Genomic DNA, 15,096 nt, shown 5'->3' on the forward strand with positions numbered 1-15,096 from the left:
TCCCAGCAGTCCAAGGGATTCAACAAAATCCTTGCCCATTGGCTGAGATAACCCATATACTCATAACCTGACCTTGAGTTTTCCTTCTCAATCTAATACCTCCATGTGCCTGGCCACCTAGTGGTAGAAGAGGAAAGCACAACCAGGCCAAACTTAGGGAGAAATCAAAGGATCCCTAGCAATTAACTACAGTAGCTATTCCTGACAAAGAACTTGGCGAGGAGCTCCCTGACCAAACCCCAGGGCGCTACAATTGTGTTCACCATTTCCACAAAAAGATTCATCTCTTGTGCAATTTCACGACAGGTTTTGCGTTAATTATCCAGGATCAGGCGTTCCAAGCTGTGAATGTTCACAGGAATGACTGCTGTGGACTGGGAACCACCACGGCTGGGATCATCACTGATGGATGTACGGCCATCTTTAAAATATATTTACGCCATTCAAATGTCTTACTGTGGCTGAGCATCTTATCGTACTGTGCTTGAAGCCTTCCGTAGATATCCGTGGGTTTTATGCCTTCATTCACAAGAAACTTCATCACCACACGCTGTTCCTTGCATGCACTAACACTGTTGTCTGCCATCTTGATTAACGGTCTCTGGACTGACCCGCCACATGAGAGCTGCCTATCAGTAATAGGACACACTTGCCACTTACTACTGCGTGTAGTACTGCCACGCTACTATCCCTTTTTATACCTGTAAAATTAAAAGTCCCAGTTTGACTTGAACGCCCCCGTATATACTGTACATTGTGTGTGGTGAGGACAGTTGGTCAGTGAGCAGTATGTGGTGAGAATAGCCAGTCAGTGAGCATTGTGCAGTGGGGACAGCTGGTCAGTGAGCAATATGTGGTGACGAGCAGTGTGTGATGAGCATACCTCCTAGCTTTTTGATATTGGATCGAAGGACACCTATTAGCAAAATTATGTAGGCATAGGACGCCCCCTGCCATGCCCCCTTAAAGGTGAATTATTTTAAAAAAAAGATTTTTTTTTTTTAGCACTATTCCTTTTGTGCCGCGTACACATGAGCGAACTTTATGGCAGACTTGGTCCGGCGTACCGGGTTTCGTCGGACAATTCGATCGTGCGTGGGCTCCAGCGGACTTTGTTTTCTCAAAAGTTGGACGGACTTAGATTTGAAACTCAAATCTATCCGACGGACTCGAATCCGGTCGAAAAGTCTGCTTGTCTGTATGCTAGTTCGACAGACAAAAAAAACACACTAGGGCAGCTATTGGCTACTGGCTATGAACTTCCTTATTTAAGTCCGGTCGTACGTCATCACGTACAAATTCGACAGACTTTGGTTGATTGTGTGTAGGCAAGTCCATTCATTCAGAAAGTCCGTCATAAAGTCTGTCGAAAAGTCCACCGGGCAAAGTCTGCCGTAAAGTCCGCTCGTGTGTACGCAGCATTATACTGGCTTTTGAAATTTAAAAATTCAGCAATTTAGAAATTGGATGAAAGATTTAGTACTGGTAAACACTTTTTGAAAGATAAAAAGTGCATTTTATATGTAACTATATAGATCAGACCAAACTGAGGGACAAATGAGGAGGAAAGAGGGGCAGGGGGACTTTGTTCCAAATCAGGCACAGTTCCTCGAAATCAGGGATGGTTGGGAGCTATGGGTGAGAACAGCCAGTCAGTGAGCAGTGTGCAGTGAGGATAGCCTTGTGTGCAGTGTAAGGCCTCATGCACACTGGACTTTATAAAAATGTCAGTAGTTTTAGCTTTAGAATGCTGCTTTAAAAACGTGAGTTCTGCTGTGTTTTTGCATTAGCATTTTTTTAGCAAAACTATACTCCCACAAAAAGCTTATGGCTCCAAAATGCTCATACATGCCACATAGCCGTGTTTTTCACAGTTGGAGCATTTTTACAGCTGAAGAACTCCTCTTCAAACCCACTAGTTCTGTGTTTTTTCTCCAGACAGAAAATTCTCCTTGCAAAAAACGCTGATACAAGCCTATGTGTGCATGGACACATACAATAACATGTTGGGGAGTTTACTGGCTGCAGAAAAAAATGGCTGAAGCCAAAAACAGTAGCTATAAAAACGTCCAGTGTGCATGAGGCCCAAGGGTTGAAGCAGCACAGATGGAGCATAGAGGGAACTCCTGCAGTAGATCTCTACCTATCAGCAACTTGCCACATGACTGATATTTAAGGACTCCCAGGCTGCCAAATCTCTGCTCCACCTCCTTCTCAGTTTCAGCTGCTTGATCAGCCAGAGCAGCCACATGTGAACTCCTCCTCAGCCCGGGGAGATATTGCACAGGTGAGAGTCCCCTCCCGCTACAAGCCTCAGCATGCTGTGTTTGGGGCACTAGAGGAACACTGTAGCCAGGGTAGAAAGTCAAAGGCAAACTTTGCTGACCCGGTGACAGTGATGCTGGTAGGGGGAATGTGAGCGAAATTCACCTGAGACCACACTCTGGATCAAGTTAAGAAGTTTTCTTTATTTGACTCATACGAGGAGACAAGTTACAACAAAAGGACAGATATTTGTCTATTGGTTCTGACTGCCTGACACCCATACAATAGGGCTGCATAGACAAACAGTCAGCCTGATAGACGCCTATCTGAACAGATAATTGCCCACTGGTTCTGACCTCTATGACCCGTGCAATAGGGCAGCATACATAGAGTTCAGCCTTATGAGCTCCTATCTGACTTGTCTGTCTAACAATTGTAGAATTTACATTTATATACCCTTTTACAAGCCTTATCTTAGTCATCTCTCCTAGATATGATTGGTCACTAAGATTGATGTCAATGTAACTAACCATAAATCTGACACCTGTTCTACAACCAGATAAACTTGATTATCCCCAGAATTCCTATATGTTCATTAAAGTGATTTAAAATTGGTTTTGTCCAATTAAAAACACCTGTGTAGAGACAGTCTGGCACCCAGCTGTGTTGGATCAAACCTTGCTCGTCCCGGTAAGACAGTTTTATGACTTTGGGAGAATGAATTTTAAATAACCCCACCAAATGTGTTATTGTTTTTCGCTATACAATTCTATGTGCATGTGTGACGGATCTCGGATACCCCTGCTGGGCACCTCCGCCAGACCTGTGTCTCCTGTACTCCAAACGCACCCGCAGCCTGCAGTCTCACCATAACCAGCCCTTAACCCCTCAATCACGAGACAAGCCACACAGGTATTGAGGGTTAAACATGCAGAGCATCAACACTTTATTAAGTACCAAACATACACTTTTAAACACAGTTAGGGACACTCCCCTTAGCCTTGTCATAGAGGGGGTAGGGGACAAGCAAAAACCAATGGAAACTCAACACTTGTATATTCAAACAACTACAGTTGAAACACATGAAGGGATTGTGATAAGAAGGCAGCCCCTCCTTACACATGCCCTGCTGAGATGTGTCTCCAGACCTTTGTTTACGTGCCATGACCCAACACAATTGAACACAGCAACAAGAGTGGCGGGGGGGGGGGATGGGGGAGAAGGGATGTAGCATTACATTACATTATCTCAATGCCATTTTGTCCCCAAGTCTCGTAGCCCCACACTTTGGTAATACCGCCATCTTGTATATGCCTTTATTAGCTAAAAGTACATTGTTTGTGGAATAAGAGTATATATTTAGCCCAGCCGGGCCAATAGGTTTAGGTAGCCAGAAACGACTCCACGATCCCAGCCACAGATACCGCGTTCACCCGGTTTCCGATGAACTGGCGACCGCGGACTCAAATGTCTGGAGGTGGGATCTTCTCCAGGTGGTGGGAGGCGGCAAATAGCCCTCCAAATCTCACGTTCTCTGCTGGGCCATAGTCTGTGGGTAGGAGGCGAGCCCACAGCCCCTTCCAAAACACACAGTGACAGTGGGTTCTGTCACATTTCTACCCTTTTAAAAACAGACTAACCAGGTCCCTGACCCTCAACTGGTCTGCGTTAGTCACAAATTCCCACCCCAGGCAAAGGAAAAATATTACTCTGGTGCTGGGGATCAAAACTGCACATACGGTCTCCCATGAATAAAAACAGCCACTGCAGAGTGGGAACAGCTGTCCGCACTCCCCTGATCCGGAGTCTGGTTGCAGGCATTGAGGGGAGCTGAATAATCCTCTGCCCCGATGCTAGTGCTTCAGCTGGTAGGGAGCGTAGGCTGGTAGTGCTAAGCCGTTGGGGAGGAAAAAGTACCTGATTTTCTCCTGGTGTAGTTACCAGCCGCTGGGGAGGTATCTTGCAGGGACGATCTCCCGGACTCTCCATCTCTTTTTCTGAAGCTGGGCAGAGACCAACAGTGCTCTGCCCCGTAGCCAGCGCTTCTGCTGGGGGGACATATACAAAGGTAGAGTTAAGCCGCTGGAGATGGGGAAGGGTTTTTCCCTCCCGGTTCTGTGACCAGCCGCTAGGGCGACTTCTGACAATGGCTGTCTCCCAAACCCTCCAAAAACGTACTGAGGGCTGGGCAGGGGCCAGCGGCACTCTGTCCCATAGCCAGTGCTTCTGCTGGGGGGATAAACACTGGGGTAGTGTCCAAGTGCTGGGGAGGGAGAATTGCTTTCTGCACTCCCGGTGGGGATATCTGCTGCTGGGGAAACAGCTCACTGAGGTCATCCCTCAGATTCCCTGGATCTAACTCTGAGGGTGGGCAGAGGCCAGTGGCACTCTGCCCCATAGCCAGTGCTTCTGCTGGGGGGATAAAGACTGGGGTAGTGTCCAAGTGCTGGAAAAACACCTCACTGAGGTCATCCCTCGGACTCCCTGGATCTATCTCTGAGGGTGGGCAGAGGCCAGCGACACTCTGCCCCATAGCCAGAGCTTCTGCTGGGGGGGATGAACATTGGGGTAGTGTCCAATTGCTGGGGAGGGAGAATTGTTTTCTCCACTCCCGGTGGGGATATCTGCTGTTGGGGAAACAGCTCATGAAGATCATCTCTTGGACTCTCTGGATCCAACTCTGAGGGTGGGCAGAGGCCAGTGGCACTCTGACTCGTAGCCATCGCTTCTGCTGGGGCACTGGTTGCGATACTCTGGACTTGCTGCTGATCACCATTTACCAGCCTTCCAGTGCCCATCTCAACTCCCCCTTCTGAGACCTTTATGCTATTAGCTTGTCTCGCTGCCTGGGGAACCTCTGGTGCATTCTGACATTATAGCACTCACAGTGCCCTCTGTATCATCGCCGCTTCTTCCATTGCGGTTAGGACAGGAAAACATAGGGGCACCCCTGGCCCCATTTGCTCTGCATTTTCGCGACTGTCCGCTATTTCTCCCGGACAGTCCCAGGCAACAGGAGCCATGCCGGGCTGCTGATCACCATCAAACAGCCGCTTGCAGGCAATCTCAAGCTCCCATTCCTGTTCAACTAGGAACTCCATTTCCTCCAGGTCACACGCCTCTTTGAGGAGGTTCAGCACCTCATTCTGGAAGTCCAGGATGTCTTCCAGCTGTCACTCCTCATAGCTCCCAAAGTCTGGGTCTCTGTAAATTTTTTGATGGAGCATCTGTAAGGAAACTAATAGAAACCACCCGGCGCGTGCTGGCACGCATGCGCGCGCTCGCGGGCAACTGTGGATGCCCGTACACGCTTATGAGCATGCGCGGCGTCCAGCGTGGGCGCGCGCCCTTAGCACCAATTGGTGCCAGACGGCCTACTTAAAGGGGGCCCTGACCACTGATCTGTGCTGACTGGTCTTCAGCTGTTATCCTTAACCCTGTGTTTGTTCTGTCTGATTCCCGTTGACCCTGCTTCTGGACTCTGCCTATCTGATTCCTGGTTTCTGATCCCGTCTGACGTGTCTCTGCCTGTCGCTCAAGTACCCTGCCTCCCGCCTGCTGACGATCCCTGCTTCCTCCCTGACCTGCCTCAGCCTGATGTTCTGGTACCCTGCTGCCCGCCTGTTAATGAACCCGGCTTTCCTTGTGACCTTGCTTCTGTGCCCTGCTTGGCTCAGCCCTACCCTCCGAGTGTCTGCCACCACAGTCCTACAGCCAGCGGTGACCTGCTCTGCAACTACAGTCCTGCGACCAGCTGCGACTTCCTGCTGAAAGTCTCCAGGTCTTCACCTGCAGGCACTCGTGTGCTTCCAGTCCTTCGGCTCCTTCTGTTTCACTATCAGCGGGACCTGGGCTGGAGATACAAGAGAGGCCGACCTCGTCATTTCAGTCTCCCTTCAGGTACGTGACAGTACCAGTCAGCCAGATATGGAGTCTGAAAGGGAGGTCTCTCTGTTGCCAACCCTCTGTCAGACTGTTACCGCACTCTCCCATGTAGTGCAAGGGTTGCATATGGACTTGACTTGTATTCATAACCAGCTACAGCATGCATCCAGCCTGGCCTCTACTTCCGAGCATTCAAGAACCAAGAGACTCTGCTGTTCAAACCATGACCTTTTCTCAAGCTGAACTATCCTACCTGCCTGAACCCAGGGTACCATTGCCCGAACGTTTTTCTGGGGACCGAAGTAAATTCAGGACTTTTCAGAATGCATGTGAACTTTATTTTTCCCTGCTACCTCGCACATTCTCTACCAAGGAGGTGAAAGTGGGATTTCTTACTTCCTTGTTATTGGAGGAACCCCAGGCCTGGGCATTTCAGCTTCGGGAACAACACTACCCAACCCTGGCTTCGGTCGAATCCTTCTTTACCGCTATGGCCCAATTATATGCCGATCCTTTTTGTCACCAGACGGCCGAAACCTTGCTGAGCCATTTACCACAGGGTTCCAGACCTATAAAGGACTATGTTTCAGACTTTCGCTTGTGGAGTACAGACACCAAGTGGAACAGTTCAGCATTACATTTCCGATTTCGTCTTGGCCTGTCAGAAGCCATCAAAGATGAGCTTGCCAGAGTGGAAATACCCTCCTCTCTGAATGACTTGATTCACCTTTGCATACAAATTGACCGTTGCCTGCGTGAAAGACAGTTGGAAAGAGCCAGGAATCTTCACCTATTGCCTGCCTGTTCGGTGGACCCATCACCTGCTTCCTTCTCGACTATGCCTGAAGAAGTTACTGAGGTCAAGAAGGTTCTACATGCCAGCTTTCCTAGGCCTCCTCTGTCCCGACAAGAAAGGTCTCGCCGCCGCCGCAATAATCTCTGTCTTTACTGTGGTGATGAGGGACACTTCCTACAGACCTGCTCCCGAAGACATCATAGGAAACCGTTCCTTCCATCTGCTACAATTGCGGCACTAAGTTCCAGCCAATTCCACACTCTGCTGCCAGTCTCTCTTCAGTCAAAGGGGAAGACTCTTACCGTTTCTGCCATTGTGGATTCTGGGGCCTGCAGCTGTTTTGTGGACTCTACTTTTGCTACTATGCACGAACTACATCTGTGTGCCAAGAAAAACAGCTTCACAGTCCACCTGGCGGATGGTTCGGGTATTAAATCGGGACCCGTCACGTTAGAGACTGAACCCATCCTATGCCTCACCACTTCTGGGCATCGTGAGCTTCTACGATTAGATGTCAATACATCTCCTCTATTCCCTGTCATCCTTGGGCAGCCCTGGTTGAAGGCACATAACCCACTCATTAATTGGGCTACTGGGGAAGTGACTTTTTCTTCTGATTATTGCAGAAAGTTCTGCCTTCCTCCTCCACCTGTTTCTGAAGAACCGCTTCTCTATCAATATGGATCCTGAAACCATTACAATGGCACCCTCAGTGTATCACGATTTCCTGGATGTTTTTAATAAAAAGAATGCTGACACTCTTCCCCCTCACAGACCGTATGATTGTCCTATCGAACTCTTACCTGGTGCAGAAATCCCCTTTGGCAGGATTTACCCACTTTCAGAACTAGAATTGGAGGAGCTTCGGAAGTATATTGATGAAAATCTTAATAAGGGGTTCATCTGACCATCTAAATCTCCTGCCAGAGCAGGAATATTCTTTGTGGAGAAGAAAGATCATTCCCTCCGGCCTTGTATTGACTACCGGGACTTAAACAAAGTAACCATCAAGAATCGGTACCTCTTTCCTCTCATTCCTGAATTATTCCAGAGACTACGGGAAGTTCGTGTGTTTTCCAAACTAGATTTAAGAGGAGCATATAATTTAATCCGAATAAGAGAAGGGGATGAATGGAAAACGGCCTTCAGGTCTCGTTTTGGGCATTTTGAGTACCTGGTAATGCACTTCGGACTTTGTAATGCTCCAGCCACCTTCCAGCATTTTGTAAATGATGTTTTCCGGGACTTGCTTGATTTGTTCACTATTGTTTATCTTAATGACATCTTAATTTTTCCACCTCTTTAGAGTCCTCATCGAGTTCATGTGAAGAAGGTGTTAAGTAGGCTAAGAGAATATCATCTTTATGCCAAGGCGGAGAAATGTGAGTTTGAGAAGTGTACCATCCAGTTCCTGGAGCTCATTATCTCCGCAGACGGAATCGCCATGGACCCACAGAAGGTTTCTGCAGTGCTTGACTGGCCTCCCTCTACCGATAAAAACTCTGTGCAGCGGTTTGTGGGATTTGCTAATTTTTATAGGAAATTTATTAAAGACTTTTCCAGCATCATATCCCCTATAACCCAGTTAACTAAGTTATGCATGACCTTTTCATGGACCTCAGAAGCTCAGACTGCATTCGAGGAATTTAAGGGCCTATTCATATCTGCACCCATCCTGAAACATCCAGATCCTGCTTTGCCCTACGTCCTTGAGGTAGATGCCTCTGAAATAGCTGTGGGAGCCATACTGTCCCAACGACAAGGGGCAAAATCTTTGGGGCAAAAACTTTTCTTCACCCTGTTGCCTTCTTTTCCAAGAAACTAAGTGTTCCGGAAAGGAATTATGATGTCGGTGATTGGGAATCACTCGCTATCAAGTCAGCCCTCGAAGAATGGCGTTATCTGCTTGAGGGAGCCGCACACCCTATTCTTGTATTCACGGACCACAAGAACCTAGAATAGTTGAGAACAGCAAAAAGGTTAAGACCCCGACAGGCCAGATGGGCTCTCTTTTTTGAGAGATTCAACTTTCATATAACTTACTGGCCCGGATCCAAGAATGGGAAGCCTGACTCCCTTTTGCTGCAAACTGATCTTATTTCCCAAATCAAGACAGCAGTTCTGAATCATCCTCTCTCCCAAGAACTTCACCTCCAACTTAAAGAGGGTCTCTACTTTCACGGTGAGCAGATCTTCGTTCCAGAACAGTTACAGACGGCAGTCCTGTATATTTGCCACAATCATCCTCTGGAAGGGCATATTGGGGTACTCAAGTACTCAAGACTTCGAAGCTAGTCCTTCGTTCTTTCTGGTGGCCAGACTTAATACAGTATTGCAGGGACTATGTAACATCTTGCACAACATGTTCATGGAACAAGACGGATAGAACCAAGAATTGGGGCCTGCTGGAGCCTCTTCCTGTACCAGATAAGTTGTGGAGCATGATCTCTATGGACTTTATCGTCGAGTTACCTCCATCCGAAGAAATTTACCACCATCTTTGTCATAATAGATCGTTTGTCCAAGATGGCCCACTTTGTGCCCCTAAAGGGTACTCCTTCCACTGCAGAGACTGCCTCAGCTTTCGTCAAGGAAGTGTTGCGTCTTCATGGGATCCCTATCAACATCAAGTCAGATCGTAGAGTACAGTTTACTTCCAGATTTTGGAAATCTTTATGTGAAGTGTTGGGCATTAAACTTTCCCTATCATCTTCCTACCACCCCCAGATGAATGGTCAAACAGAGAGAACAAACCAGACCCTGGAGCAATATCTCCAATGTTTTTCTTCTTTTGCATAGGATGACTGGGCATCTCTTTTACCGTTAGCAGAGTTTGCTTACAATATTTCAGTACACTCCTCTTTCAAGCAAACCCCCTTTTTTGCCAATTATAGGTTTCACCCATCCTTTTTGCCTGATGTTCCCCAAGAATCTCCGGTACCAGCAGTACAGGATTGTCTGGAGTTCTGGAGAACTAACAACCAGTTTCTGCAAGAAGCCATTTCCAAATCCCAGATTGATGACAAGAGGTTCTATGACAGAAGAAGAAGAGGTAATCTGGATCTGAAACCCGGGGATAAAGTGTGGTTATCTACCACAAACGTAAAGCTGGCCTGCCCTTCTAAGAAGTTAGGACCAAGATATATTGGTCCATTCTTGGTGAAAAGGAGGATTAACACTGTCGCCTTCGAGTTGTGTCTGCCAGAAAATCTAAGAATTCATCCTGTATTTCACGTGTCCCTCTTGAAACGATCTTGACTAATCCCTTTCCTGACCGAGAGCCTGAGACTCCTGCTCCACTACTGGTTGAAGGAAATGAGGAATTCGAGGTGGAAGCTGTCCTTGATTGTAGGAAGAGAAGGAGCCAAACTCAGTTCTTCATTAAGTGGAAGAGTTATGGCCCTGAAGAAAACTCATGGGAACCTTACTCTAATGTGCACTCTCCACGACTGGTCCAAGCCTATCTTCGCCTCCATCCTGAGAAGAAAGACTTAGTGGGCATCCGGAGGCTGCCCTTAAGGGGGGGGGGGGGCAATGTAAGGAAACTAATAGATACCACCAGGCGCTCGCTCACGGGCTACTGCGGATGCCCGTCCGTGCTTATGCGCATGCGCGGCATCCGGCATGCATGCGCAGGAGCGCGCCAATACTCTGCCAATACTCTGCCAATACCCGCCAATACCCTGCCATACCCTGCTAATATAATATTACAGTGGGGGAGATTGTGGATATTACAGTAGGGGAGATGACGTGGATATTACAGTGGGGGGAGATGACATGGATATTACAGTGGGGGAGATGACGTGGATATTACAGTGGGGGGAGATGACATGGATATTACAGTGGGGGGAGATGACGTGGATATTACAGTGGGGGGAGATGACGTGGATATTACAGTGGGGGGAGATGACGTGGATATTACAGTGGGGGGAGATGACGTGGATATTACAGTGGGGGAGATTTTTTATAATTGATCCGAAAATGATCTGAACCGTGACTCCTGATCCGAGGAACGATCCGAACTGTGAGATTTTTGATTCGTTGCACCCCTAATTACATTACATTATCTCAATGCCATTTTGTCCCCAAGTCTCGTAGCCCCACGCTTTGGGAATACCGCCATCTTGTATATGCCTTTATCAGCTAAAAGTACATTGTTTGTGGCATAAAAGTATATATTTAGCCCAGCCAGGCCAATAGGTTTAGGTAGCCAGAAACTACTCCATGATCCCAGCCACAGATACCGCGTTCACCTGGTTCCGAATGTCTGGAGGTGGCATCTTCTCCAGGTGGTGGGAGGCGGCAAATAGCCCTCCAAATCTCACGTTCTCTGCTGGGCCATAGTCTGTGGGTAGGAGGCGAGCCCACAGCCCCTCCCAAAACACACAGTGACAGTGGGTTCTGTTACAGCATGTATACATACATTAGCTCACAAACTGTATTATCTACATAATATATATATATATATATATATATATATATATATATATATATATATATATATATATATGGCAGGACTTAGGGTGGTGGGGGCCCCTGACCTTGAGTCGCTTGAGCCCAGTCAAGCCCAATGGTAAGTCCGGCCCTGTATACATACATATACATATATCAGTGTCATCCCATTCAATGTATTTTAACAGTTTTAATGAGGGCTCAATCAGACCTTTGTTTGACCCTGTCAAACTTAATTAGTGTACTTGTACATAACTTTAATTATTTCTAAACCACCTGTATAAGATGTTCTTATCTTATCAGGCTGTATTCCACTGCTGTCAAAAGTTCTCTCTTCTTCTAATTTATATGCATTTCAAGGACTCTAAACAATTCTATATAACTTGAATCTATTCTAATGAACTTTCACCCAGTTAAGAATATCAAAAACACCCCCTGATGAAGCTATGCAATACCCCTTGTATTGACACGCGTTGGGGAAGGGGACGGAACGGAACGCTAGACAGAGGACCTGCCGGGAACGATTAGTACACCACCCCGTTATCGGCCGTCTCATCCTGCCTATTTTGACTATTATGGAGTGACGCCCTGTAGCGCCATGAAATTGTGAATACCCAGTGTGGGTTTTTAATGCGGTTTTAATAAATGTTTTTATATACTGCACCATGAAGTCCTTTCTCTGTTAATAACCAAGGTAAAAGTGGCACCCCTTTGATGTACGGAGGACCACGTGATACCAACCCAGGATCCTGATTATACTCTGAACCCTTTTGTGGTTCCAAGGCATGTTTTGACCAAGTCTAACAGCAAGGTCACACGCCCTAAGGTGAGCGGCTATCACCTGGGGGGGAGCACCTGTGTGTGGGTACAACACTTCACCTCTTGCATTCACTGAATTGCATGGATGATTTTTGGAGCACTTATGGATTTTTCATTTGAAAATCGCACAAAACATTGCAGCACTTAATCGCATGGATGAAATTGTGAACGTTTAGTTAATGGTATTTGCACTAGTACACTGTAGCACTTTATCTTTGAGTATATGTCCATTCATTTACTCAATGGGATGTATATTTAATATCGCACAAAATTTTTCAGCATTTAATTGCATGGATGAATTTTGAACGTTTATTGATTATTATAATATCACAGAACAGTGTAAATTTCGGCCTATAGTACACCACTCAGCGCCACAGAACCTCTAACCACATTAATCTAGATCCTTCAGCAGATAAAAGGACATACAAAGAGCTATCTACCTGACCCTCTGAAATAAAGATATAAAAACCAAGGGTAAGGAGAAAAAGAAAAGCAGCTGTTTAAAAAAGCAAATCAATATAAATAAACAGTATATAAGACATACATATGATAATAGATGGTCATATACCAAAACAGCGCTAGGTTGAACATAAACAGAAGTGTGGCCAACTACACACATAAAAAGTCCATAAGACTAGTGCAGTATCAGTTGTGATTCAGAGAGTGTTCGAGTAGATCCTAGAGCATGTCACAGCGTGCACCTTCCACCGAACATTCCAACTCCACCATATGTGAACACACTCCCCTTCGGGGGTCAAACTCACCAGAACTTTAAAAATCAAAGCATCCAATTTTAAGAGATATTCTGGACCACCTCAATACAGCACTTCTCTGGGCAATAGGGAGATGCAGGGGCTCCAAACCATTCAAAAAACGAGATAAGGCATATATAGCGTAATTCCGTTTTATTAATGATAAACACCATAACCACCTCCCCAATGCTAACAACGTACCAGATTGTAATAAAAACAGAGCAGATTAAATTAATATGCACCGCACCGTGGCTGTTTGGAACCGGTCTCCGCAATAGACAGAGCGCCCTCTGTCGAAGTCAGGATATGACGAAACGCGTCAGGGCGTGGCTTACACGACGCAGGAAGTGACGTTTGCGCTCCATCGAGGTCGGACCCGGAACAAGGAAGTTATCACCGCTCTGTCTATTGCGGAGACCGGTTCCAAACGGCCACGGTGCGGTGCATATTAATTTAATCTGCTCTGTTTTTATTACAATCTGGTACGTTGTTAGCATTGGGGAGGTGGTTATGGTGTTTATCATTAATAAAACGGAATTACGCTATATATGCCTTATCTCGTTTTTTGAATGGTTTGGAGCCCCTGCATCTCCCTATTGCCCAGAGAAGTGCTGTATTGAGGTGGTCCAGAATATCTCTTAAAATTGGATGCTTTGATTTTTAAAGTTCTGGTGAGTTTGACCCCCGAAGGGGAGTGTGTTCACATATGGTGGAGTTGGAATGTTCGGTGGAAGGTGCACGCTGTGACATGCTCTAGGATCTACTCGGACACTCTCTGAATCACAACTGATACTGCACTAGTCTTATGGACTTTTTATGTGTGTAGTTGGCCACACTTCTGTTTATGTTCAACCTAGCGCTGTTTTGGTATATGACCATCTATTATCATATGTATGTCTTATATACTGTTTATTTATGTTTATTGATTATTATTTGAATATTGCACGAGCACATTGTAGCACTTTATCTTTGAGCATATGTTCAGCTATACATATTCATATATAATATTAATTTCATTAAAAAAAATAAAAATTTTGGATGCCATATGCAACATTTTAGCATATGCACATCATCACTTTATTTGCAAGATTGCATGGATTGCACTTCTACGTTATATAAACATACACACCTAAATTTTTTATAGCGCAGTATATATATATATATATATATATATATATATATATATATATATATATATATATATATTGTTTGATTCTTGCATGATATATGAGACATGTGTAACGCTAGCAGCTGATCATCAAGAAGAGTATTTCGTTTTAAGTTTATATATTTTTTTGTCTAGAAATCAGTGGAGGCTCATAGGATTAACTATTATTATTATTAAGTATATCAGCATGAAGCAGAGAGGTCATCTTAAATTCAACATCTATATCTACGAAATAACATATATATTGGTTAATATGAAATTCTACTACTTTTAAACAATCTTTTGTAAACAAACATAAATGATTATAAAATAAGAATCTAAAATCTCTAACAGGGAACCCAAGCACCCCCCCGGAGCTGCCCCTGAAATAGGGTGTGCCCAGGCACACCCTCTGCACACGCCTATGTTCTGTTCTAGTAATTGACTTCTCATGGACAGGCTTATTGGAAAATTTTGCTTCAATCAGTTGGCTGCATGCTGATCAGCGTATTCTGATGGTGGAGGAGTCCCTGCTGTCAGAATACAAAAACACAGTGGGGTTTATTGACTAAAGCAGAAGAGTGCAAAATCAGGCAAACTTCTGCATAGAAACCAATCGGCTTCCAACCTCAGCGCACAAAGATGTACATCGGCACAATGGCACGGCTACGCAAATGGACGTACCTGTACGTCCCCTTTAAACCATGGACTTAATGTCCGCCGGTGGCCCGCGATCGTGACACAGAGAGGCGGAACGGGGAGATGCCTATGTAAACAAGACATTTCCCTGTTCTGCCTAGCAACATGATAGGGATCTACTGCTCCCAGTGATCGGGAGCAGTGATCTCTGTCATGTTCTAGTGAGCCCATCCCCCCTACAGTTTGAACACAGTGAGGGAACACAGTTAACCCCTTGATCGCCCCCTAGTGTTTAACCCCTTCCCTGCCAGTGTAATTTACAGAATAATCAGTGCATTTTT

This window comes from Aquarana catesbeiana, linkage group LG11 (assembly GCF_042186555.1).
Source record: "Aquarana catesbeiana isolate 2022-GZ linkage group LG11, ASM4218655v1, whole genome shotgun sequence".
In the NCBI taxonomy this organism is placed as follows: domain Eukaryota; kingdom Metazoa; phylum Chordata; class Amphibia; order Anura; family Ranidae; genus Aquarana; species Aquarana catesbeiana.